We start from the raw sequence: 11,377 nt of genomic DNA, 5'->3' as shown, positions 1-11,377 counted from the left end.
TATTTATTGTGAGAAGACAAGTAACAGATCAGCCTGTGAGTTGATACGGTATGTATGCATATCTCCTGCTTGTTCTTTGTTCACTTATAACATTGACTTATGGAAACTCCAGCCACTTTTAATGCCAAGATTTCCTTTCTGTGGAAAACTGTGCAGATCACAAGGGGACCAGTTGTGATCTCAGAACTGATCTCATCCCAGGACCGAGTTGGGACATGGTATAGGAATACAACAGAATTTGAGCTTGGAAGTCCCAAGATTAAAATTACTGACCTGTGGTCTTAGTGTTTTCAGCTGAGGCCACTCAAACTCTCAAAATGCCTTGGTTCCTTTTGCATATATTATATATACATGTAAATAACACATATATAAATAATATATGTATATATATGTGTATATGTGCTTTACTAGAACCTGTTTTTGTAGACCTCTGTGTCCACGTGTGACCAGATGACAGCTAACCTTTACAGAATTTAACTGCCTGCGTTTCTATTCTAATTGCTACGCTACACTTCACTTTACGGATAGATTATAATTATACTTTAGACAGTTATAGATAAACCCTTAGAAAAAGAAAAACAAACAAAAAAAGCCACTCAGATTCTAATGACAGGACAGTATTTTGTTTTACCTAAATATAAGCTGGATGCCAGTGGTCAGGCGCTGGAACAGGCTCCCCAGGGAAGCGGTCACAGCAGCAAGCCTGCTAGAGTTGAAGAGACATTTTGACAATGCTCTCAGACACATGGTTTCATTTTTGTGTGGTTCTCTGTGGACTCAGGAGTTGGACTTCATGATGGAGGCTGGAACTAAATGATCTTTAAAGTCCCTTCCCCCCCCCCCCCCCCCCAACCATTCTCTTATTCTAAGATCCTTCTTCGGTCCCTTCCAACTCAGGATATTCTATGATTCTAGGATAATATAACATTAAAAGCAAAAAGTTGCATTATAGACATAAATGTTATTCAATAAAGCATTCTCAATTTAGTAGAAACCAGACCTACCAAGTCACCGAGTGTTCATCCCTTTCCTCCTCTCCCCTTGTTGTATTGCGGCCTGTGGAACAAGCCAGTGCTTAAGTGACAGCTGCTTTATAACCAGATGATATATTCCAGGAGACTTTGGTATACTGAATCCTGTTTCAAGAAACGAATTTCCAGTGAACCTGTGCCTGTGACATCTAGTTTTGGAACTTGGCTTGTGTGTGTGTGTATTCACTATTACTTCAAGAGCTTTTAGAACATTTTAACATGATTTTGATCACAGGTACTTTTGTCTGGAAGAAAGCCTGTACTGAAATAGGTGGACCCTCGAGGGATGTTAACTAACAGAAATGAATGCTTTAATAAGGAAGGAGGATTTAATTCTTCAAGATCTCTATTCAGAGTGGCCAGTCCAAGGAAGTTAGATTATATCAGAAAGGTATCATTTTTATTTCTATGGTTGTATTTTAGTTTGCTAGCCCACTTCCACCTAAGTTTCTTAAATGTTAAAATGTTCTTAAAACAGTATAAAGTGGTATTAATTTCTTATGGTTAGTGGTGTGCTTACGAGTAACTTTAATTATGTAGATCTGTAATGAACTGATTGATTTTTAAGTAAGAGTTATTGGAACAGTTTTATCATCATCAAAAAAAAAAAAAAAGTAGATCCTTCACCAAAACTATTTTGAGCTTCAAGCTTGACTGAACTTAAAAATTCAGACAAAAAATTTGATCATTCTGCCAGTTTTCATCTGCATCCATTCCTGGCATATGAAACTTGGATGAGGTTTTGATACTTGTGGAGCATATTGAGAAAACAGGTTCAACAATCTTCAGGTTTCTAATCTGCTTCCCCCCCCCGCCCCGGGATTTAATTTCTTAATTTTTCAGTGACTTTATGTGACCTTGACCAATATAAACCACTTCATTTTTTCTATGTTTAATGTTGCCTAAATATAGGAAAGCTATACTACATTATCAGGGATGTTATGGATTTAAGTAATTGATTATATATGTTTTTGAAGACATAGCAGTAAATGAGCATTATAACTTTACACGTTTAACATTTTGACAGTGACAGAGGGGCAATGATATATTTTCAGATATTTTTTCCTTTTTATATATTAGTTCACATGAATCAAGCTTATGTACCCTTTATTTCCTGTAAGTGCTCATTCTCTGAAGCACTTTGTGTGAATAGGTTTAGCTGGCTAGACTGTCTATGAAACCTGCATTTAACATTTATACAAAATGAACATTCACTACTGGCAGTGTCAACACAGACACCCAATCAAATATTTGTAGCAATTTTGTACAAATCTATTGACCAATCACATCTAACAAGTTTAAATTGCAAATATAACATCGGACAGAGTTTGACGTGTTTGAATAGTCCTTTTGTTTGCTACATTTTTGATTCCCCAGAAAGCTGCTATTCAGCATAAGAGAGGGTACTGAAGGCTAATCCACATTTTCTACAGACAAGAGGTTTTCATGACCAAGCTGTAAAAATTAGGGAATAATAATTAACTGGATAATTTAAAATATGTTCCTAATGAAAATATTAGTAATGGTCAGAAATCTCTCATAAGCAGAAAAATTAGATCACTGCAGAATGATTCACTTGTGAATTATTCACACAGCTGTAGAAATGATTCAGACTGACAGATTGATGGGTAGAACATGCCCATAAAAACAGGATATTCCGCACTCTTTGTTATCCTTTGTGTGTTACACATTCAATGGCTTTTGCTGGGATTCTGTAAGTATATGCAAAGCAATGAATGCCAGCCTGCAGAAAAATCTCAGGTTTTCCTGCAAGCATCAAATTAAAGGATACCGCCCAACAGGAGCAACTGGGTGAGGAAAGAAATGGAAATTACATTCTCAGTTAACAGAGTAGTTAAACTAGTTAGTTAAAGTAGTTAGAAACTGAACTTCTTTGGCCTCACTTTTGTGAGAGCTGTGCATAAAAGTTCAGAGCCAGCTGATTTTTTTTTTTTCCCCCTGATGAAGTAAAACATTTCCCAGTATAAGCAAACAGTCATAGGAAATGGGTCATCTTTTTATTGCAATACAGACCAAACTTCCAATGATTAAATTAGTGTGATGAAATATGCTGTGGGGCATAATATTTTTTTCTGAAGTAACATGCTTTGGAGCAGACCTATCCCTGCTTCCTTCATGTGTGAATTATAATATTTCTGAAGTTTTAGATATGCTTTTTTATTATTTTTTTCTAATGAATTCACAGGAATAACAATCTCATTCAAGTTTAACCTGATGAATTTACAAATAGTTCTTTTTTACATTTACCATAAAGTACTTTCCTTTATCTAAAGGCAGCTTCTTTGCTGGCAGTTTAACAGCTTAGTAAATGTAAATATTAATAAATGGAACATAGTCTTCAAAAAGACAGAAAATAAGTCTGTTGTCTTACTTGAATATGTAGCTGCTCCTTTTAAAACAGCACAGCTGGTAGCCTTTGATTAAGTAATGCCTATCAAGTGGATTATTGTAAACAGAAATTTTACAGTGCTTGTATTTGGATAGGAGAAGCTAGATTTATAGACATGTGCTGTGTTTCAGCTGGATATTGCAATGAATGTTTTAAGCAAAGAAGCAGCATAAAATATTTGCCCTTCTGGATTTTTGTTTGGCTCTGAAGCCATCCCAATAAGATTTGCAACTGTACATGAAATCAGATGTTTTGTCTTTATTTTTGGTGTGCTACAGTGTGCTAAGTACCTTCCAGGGGTTAAAAAAAATAAAAATTACAAATCTAGTTTCATTCCCTAAAGAACAGTCGTGGCATTTTCTTCACCTTTTATAGCATTACGGGCTGGATTGTTAATCAGGTAATTTCACTTACACAGCACTCCTAAAGGATGTTTTGTTTTGTTTTGTTTTGTTTTATGAACAGAAATGAAGAAGTGGGTCCTATCTTAAAGAACTGGTTTCTAATCATGATTCTGTGAAATCTTGAGGCATGAAAACAGTAGTTTTAGTAGGTAATCATATGGATATTACTTAAAACCCCACTTTTCTCTAAGAAATGTAAGCAGCAGACATCACTTACAAGCTCTGCTCCGATAATGTTATAAGAATCTTGTTTAATTGCTTAGGAGTCTTGAGATGCATAGATATCTTTGTTCATAAAGCTAGTATCCTGATCCAGTAAGTACTTGCAAGTACAGAAAATACGTTCAAAAATCACTGTCCATAAATAAGAGGGAGGAGACAACCAAAAACTTTTTGATAATGACCTCATGACTGGGGAACTAGTGTGAGAAGTACTAAACTGGGGTTCCGTTCTTACGCTCAGCAAGCTCAGACCCATATTTTCCAATTCAGTCACCACATTTTCTTCAAGAGTGGTTTTCAAAAGAGTTTTCTGGACACACCTTCCACATCTCTTGCCCAAGCTAGTCCATTGTGTGGTAAGGAATACAAAAGTCAGAAGAAAAGTCATGCCAGAAGTAAAGAGGTGGGGAATTAATCTTGACTCTATATCAGAATAAAGGTAGATTACTTCTGCCCTTTTCTATACAAGTTCTGTGTAACATCCATAATCCTTTTCTACTCTCCTTTTCAGCAATTTCATTTGCAGTTCCTGTAAAATTCAATAGTGAATAAGATAAAAACTTTGAGGTCTTTTGGAGAATTAGAATTTAGGCCTAAGAATGAGAGTAATTCACTTTCCTTGCAGTGCCTAGGAGAGCTGCACACACACTGAATAATGTAACAGGCAGCGTGGGTGGGTGTGCATGTGCAGGCAGAACATCCCAGTGCCACTGCTGGTTCACAATGAAAATTCATTCCCAGACATGTCTCTTCTACACAATCGTTTTAACACATTCCTCCTAACCTGAACATGTTGAGCACAAAAGAACTTCATGCATCATGCTGTTTATCCTTGACCTTTCCTGTTGGGTTCAGGGAGGTACACATGGCCTCTACTTTGTCTTGGAAAATTCTAATTAAAAGAGAAGGGAGAGATTTAAATGTGTGAAATTTTAATAGAGTTTCCCAGTGTAGCAATTGTACATTATGTCATCTTGGATAAATTTTGACTGAATTAGCTTTTGCAGAATGCCCACCAGACCTGCTTCCACAGGCTGTTTTGCCATCTGCACTATTAAAACATCCCCATTAAGTGTGCCCAGGGTCTAATCTTTTGCAACTGATTACAAATTGTCCATAATGCACAGCCTAAAATAGAATTGCTGAAATTAATTTTTAAAAATTAAACTTGCAAATTCATTATATCATAAACAAAAGGATATATCTAGTTATAATAATTTTAATCTGGAAAGAGTGAAGATCAACCTAGTCACAGACAATAATAATAAAGATTAGATACTAAAAAATACTATCATTTGCCTCAGGGGTGTTCAGGAAAGTTTTAATGTGTCTACACTGCAAGTCTGACAGAAGCTCTTGCATTTCTCTGCAAGTCTGGTTGGAAAACCCCACTGTATTCAAGTACTGACCTCTCACTTGATTTAAATGATGCACTCTCAATAGACTAAACAAAAATGACTGACAAAACGGATTTGTAAACCAAATATTTGCCCTTCTAGATATCTGGAAGGGGAAAAGATTTACTATTTTCCTATATCATCCTAAACAATGGTCTTGTTATAAAATAATCTTTCTCACTTTTGTCTCTGAAAAAGGGAAAAAAATAGTAAGGGCAAACCTAGAAGGTAATACCTGGAAACTGGAGCTATACTGGAGCTCTGTGATTCTTACCTTCTCCCTGTTCAGGCAAGTTGTGTATATCTTGCCCTGCACTTCAGTTTCAGCCTCAGTTATCCATACCTATCTCATGGTATGGTTGCTGTATTAAGACAGAGGGTGATAGTCACGCTGAGCCTTGAGTCAAGGTCAGCATTGTAGCATTTAAAAGTCAGGAAGTTAATGGGTTTCTAGGATACATGTCTATTAATCTACCATTAATGATATATTTCCTGTTTTGGGATCCTTTCTGCATCAATAATACAGGCTACCATGGGAATTCTTCCTTTGCTTAGTTTCTATTTAAAAGTAAGTGGGAGAAGGATGGAGAGGGGAAAAAAAAAAAAAAAAAGGAATAGTTCAGGCATTTTTGAATATCAGAGCTGTGTAAAACCATGAAGACAGTTGTAAGTCTTGACTTGAACTGGTATTCCCATGATTCCAAGCCTCATTTTGTCAAGGCTGAAACCTAAAAGACAATGGATGTCCTTTAGTTTGAACTCCTAGTGCTGTCAAGCTTGAGGTTTCCCCTGCAATGCAATTTACATAGTGAGAATGCACCAAGACACAGCAGCTGGGAGCTCTAGCCTCTCACATTCCCACTGCAAAAGAAAATGGGCATATGCTGTCATGGTTTGACAGCAGGTTTTTAGAACTGAAACACTTCAATAGAATTCAGACATTCAATAGAATGCCTACAAATTATGCTTTTGGTTGCAGAAAATGTTTCATCTGAAAATTACTGATTCCATTTCTAGCATGCTGACGGAAATGGCATTTTCTGATGACAGCCCTAGTGTCTACCCTGTGGAGTCATATCCTATATGCCATATTCTTCTGCACTTTTTCTACCCTCTGTGTCCCTCTTTGTTCCCGGAAATGTCTCAAAAGTTGAACAATAGAACATTCCTATCCTAGAAAAAAAAAAAAGTAAGAAAAAGCACTGTATTCAGATTTATAAGGTGAAAAGTCTTAGTATTACTAAAACTATTCTTACTAAAGCTATTCTTGAAAGGGTAAAGAGAAAGAAGATCCCTTCCAACACTGAAATAAACATTATTGCACTCCTCTGATGAATCCATCTGGATTCTCAGGCTATTGATACTCCTTGAAACATCCATTACTTGAATGTCATGGAGCTGGGAATTGTGACTGGCACATCAGACTCTAGATTCTTGGTTCTTGTAGAAAAACTTCAGAACTCCAGACTACTTTTTCTTTTATGACCTAATAGCAGCAATTAAGAATGCTTGAGATATACATAAGTATGCCCTCATCTAACCCTCAAATGGCTGTCACCATTCTATTGTAAGTGAATAGTGCATTGATCAGCATGTGCCTTATTACCTTGTGCATGCAAAGACATTGTAGTGGTTTATTTCCTCTTTTACACTTCGTACACCACATCTATCAAGAAGAAATATGGTCTAGGCAGTTCAGAAGGCAAAAGAAACTGTTTCAGCAATAGGGGAATGACTCAACAGGGAAATGACACAGGGAGAATTCAATGTATATCTCTTCAGAAGGATGCAGACAGATAACTGCTCACTCATTCAGAAGCACTAGGTGTGGCAGCTCTTAGCTCTCTCTCTGATCTTGTACTCAGTCTAAACAGCAGCTAAGAATAATGTTGCCAAATAAGGCAATGCATTTAAAAAGTTCAAATAAACATCTGCATCATGCAGCTGCCTTTCCATCAGTGAGGTCTAAAGACCAGTGAGGGAGTTTATTCAGTACACTAAACACTCCTTGAAGTAGTTGGACGTCAACTTGTTTTCAATGACTTAATGGACAGAGAAAGAATCCAGTTCAGGCTAGCATAAGGCAGAACTTTATTTATTTATTTATTTAATAAATACCCACCACATCTGATGTATTCACATCATATCATCATCCACAAGGCAAAATAATTGTACATTTTCCAAAACAGACCAGCAGCAAGAGCACAAGGGAAGGGGGATGCTGGAGTCTGGGATAAGGCTAGAGTGTGAACAATGCTCAGGATAACTGATCTCTCTGGATTCTCTAATTCCAGTTCATGCTGAGACTCTGAAGAGATTTTTCACTTCTGTTAGGATAAATACTTAGACTGTCAATAGGGGAATGCTAAAAAGAAGCAGAGGAAAGCAAGCAAGTGGAGGCCACAACATGCTGATTCACACTTCAAAAAATCCATGTTGACCCTGGCAAATCCAGAAGCAGCAGTAGAGTTTTTCTGTGGCTTCTCTGAAGAGAAGTGAAATAAAGTCCTCTTTTGCATCTATTGCCTGGACATGCCTCAGAGCTGGGCCTTTCCCAGGGCTGCTGAAAGCCTTCTAATCCTGGTTTCCACCTGCTCCAGCACATCATACTTTGCAGCTCAGCACGACTCTATCTTTAGCCTCTCAGCAGTGGTACATTTTGGGCAAAAGAGGATTAGGCAGGCTAGCACAGATTTAAGTGCAGCCTGCAACTAGCCACAGATGTATTATCAGCATAAGCTCTCAATATTGACAAGAACATAAAACATGATTGTTGCTTTGCCCTATTTCTGATTAATTGGTTTCTGTTAAACATGAAGGAAGAATGTTTATAGATAAATAACAGTGATATTCTCTGCAATAAAACATCATTATACCATGCTTGTATAATTTAGCATTTGTTTTAACAAAAGGAACTGAGCCTTATAAAGAAACATGAGGGAAAAGATGACTTGGCTAAAGAAAATGCGCCACACCAAACATTACTAATACAATGTCGAAGTGACATATCTCTGACAAATCTAGATGGTTAAATCAAAGAGTGGCCAGGGGGAACTTTTAATACTGATTTGGATATAGCTTCTATTTGTATTTTATTATATAAATCATTTCTCTGTAAAATCACAGTATTTTACACCATTAGATATTCTTGTACAGTTTCTTCATTGTGGAGTTATAGCAATTTTACTCTTTTAATCCCCTGAAGACTTGAAGGGGTGTTGAGATTTAGTAATGTTTTGTATGAATCCTGAAGAGCAGATGTTTTAGACTGGAAATACTATTTTTACTGTGACGCTACTCATGCAACTGTCTTTGCTTTCTGTGAGGATGAGGTTCCTGATATAAGATTCTCTCCTCTTTTGAAATGTTCTTCCTCTTTTGGAAGTGAGATGTGTCCTTGCTCTGAACTTGGGTTTGGCAGAGTATTACCATGTACCTGGGACTTCAGCCAGAAAAGCATGAAGATGTAGGGAGGGACAAGGGAAAAAATGGGCTGGCCTGAGGGAGAGGTTAGCAGACTGTGGCCAAGGGTTACAGAAACTCAAAGTATAAAATCTTCACTGAAGCTCAGTTCTAGAAAAATTAAAAGTGTTTTAGGGGACGGTTCTTTTGACCCATAACAGTGTTCAGATGGAGATGTGCTGGGCTGAACTCCTAGTCCTTGCACACAGCAGAACTCCACTGATAGTATCAGGAGTCTCATAGGGGTAAAATTGGAATTCTTATTTTTTCCACTTTTTCCACTCACTATTTCCACTTTTTTCTTCAGACTTGCAAGGTGAAAATCAATTATTATTTGAGGTGACGTTTTTAGTGCACATTCTATGGTCAGGTTTGAGATGTCTCTCTTTTTTTTTTCTTCTTCTAATTTTTGAAGAAAATCCATATATATATCTGTTGTGGATCTGTCAGATAAAAGAGGAAAAACTTTTATGTTCTGAAACAAATTCTCACTTATGGTGTGAACCCCATCCAAAACCAGACTGATTTTAAATAATTACTTTGTAATGAGGAGGCAGCTTTTCATAGTCTGAGGAGAGATGGGATTGAAAGAAGGTATGCACATCTGTTTACAAATCATAATTTATCAATATGAACTATGATGCTATCTGTGTTTCTTTAGGCAGCTATGACAAAGTCAGTTTTCTGTAACAAGCACAAAAGAGTTAGGAATGAGGAAAGCACTCAAAAGTTTTGTTTTAATACATTTTTTTTTTCAGGTGACTAAACCTTTCAGCAATCATACTTCAGTTTCTGCTTAATCTGCATTTAACTCCTGTATGATAGTAAATAATAAATCCTTTTAACTCCTGTTTCCATTCCCGATAGAAAATACTTCATTTAGGAAGAAAAAAAAGAAATTAAACTGTGAAGCCTGAGTTACCAAAGAAGACAGACCAGATAGATTACCTACAATTCCTGTCTGCCTGTAAAATCTGTACATTTTAAGGTGGGTTATTCACTGTCCCAAAGTAACCTTGATTTTTAAGAATAAGTGCTCAGAGCTGCACACACTTGGTATTCAATGTGCAGCAATCACTGTGTATGAACATAAGCCACATAATTACATATGCACTTGTCCCCTAGGCACACAAAAACTGTCATGACATTTGCGAGAATTATTTTTACTGAAATAACCCTTGCCTTTGGAGGAACCAAGATTGTAAGCAGACATGCATTTTCTCTGCCCAGAAGAGCAACCAGAGCAGGAAAATGGGGCGTGACACCAACTCTTTGGCCTCCATGTGCAAATGTTATTGTCAAACCCTCATGAGTAAGTCATTATTTGCATGACTCAATAAAAAATTTAGTTGTTGCTTGAAGCAGTGTGTTTTGTGTTGTGAGACCTTCAGGGTAAATAATCCAGGATAATCCAGAGTAAATTCTGTGTAGAGTTGCCTTATTTCCTTCCCTTGTTCAACTCTGTCTAAACCCCATGCTGAAAAGCTTGTCAGAATTGTCTGATTTATAAATTGCTGTAATTGCTGGTGTGACAAAGCAGCTCTTCGTCCTCTGAGAGTTCAAATGTTGTCCATCTATAACAGGCAGTCATTTTTTACATGTACAAGATCTGGAATATATTTAGCAAAACATAGTTTACCAATTTGTGTAAATATGTGTAGTGGCATACTGATGCCTTCTCTTAAATTAGAGACTAGGTATTCATGTGAATGCTGTTGGCAATAGTAATCATTTTCTGAATGTTTGATGACCTTTATCAAGTCACAGGTATAGTGGATGCCTCCAGTAGTACAAACATTCTTCACAGCACTCAAACTCCTTTTTCTAATGCTAAGATACCCACCTAGTTCCTCATGAGCCTCTTCATATGAGTATGAGACTTAAGTTAAAGCAGAAGGCTTGTTTGGATGGATATTAACCTCATCATCATCATCTCTCTGCTGTACCTCTAAGTATAAGGAGAAGGAGTGAGAGAGTTGGTCTTCATTAAAGAGCACTCAACTCTTCTTCTCACCTTTCTTGTCCTAACATACATTTTCAACTTTGTTTATAATCACAGGCAATTTCTGCACATGATTTGAAAACAGAATCAAATCTCTCCTTTCAGATGCATTCATCCATCCATCCCTTCAAAGTGATGTCACTGATTTCATTATCAACCAACACAGTAACAAAATGCATATCTTTTTTGATCATATTTGTAACATCTTTTTCAAGAAGGAAGCTGTTGATGGTCTATATAACAGAGAAACTGAAACTGGATACCCACCAAAATCTTTCTTAGAACAAAGTTTTAAAAACTTGTGGAAAAAATAATTATGGTAAAGGTATCTGTTAACTATGAATAGACAATAAAATTGTTTTCCAAACGTATAGTGCCCCTTCAAATCAGCAAAGAGCTGTTTGCATATAGTTTTGGATGAAAAATTTGGTCATAATTCTTGAGACCTC

At 36.7% G+C, this 11,377-nt stretch overlaps 1 long non-coding RNA gene across 1 annotated transcript; it reads left to right on the top strand.

Moving 5' to 3' along the window:
* The first annotated feature begins 1,116 nt into the window (after nt 1–1,116).
* On the top strand, nt 1,117–10,709 carry LOC106033806 (uncharacterized). Its single transcript, XR_001205572.3, has 3 exons — nt 1,117–1,422; nt 9,794–9,914; nt 10,052–10,709. It is a non-coding gene; the product is annotated as an uncharacterized lncRNA (long non-coding RNA).
* The last annotated feature ends 668 nt before the right edge of the window (nt 10,710–11,377 follow it).

This window comes from Anser cygnoides, chromosome 5 (genome assembly GCF_040182565.1).
Source record: "Anser cygnoides isolate HZ-2024a breed goose chromosome 5, Taihu_goose_T2T_genome, whole genome shotgun sequence".
Lineage (NCBI taxonomy): Eukaryota > Metazoa > Chordata > Aves > Anseriformes > Anatidae > Anser > Anser cygnoides.
Note: the sequence above shows the minus strand (reverse complement) of the source record. Positions and strands in the feature narration are given on the sequence as shown.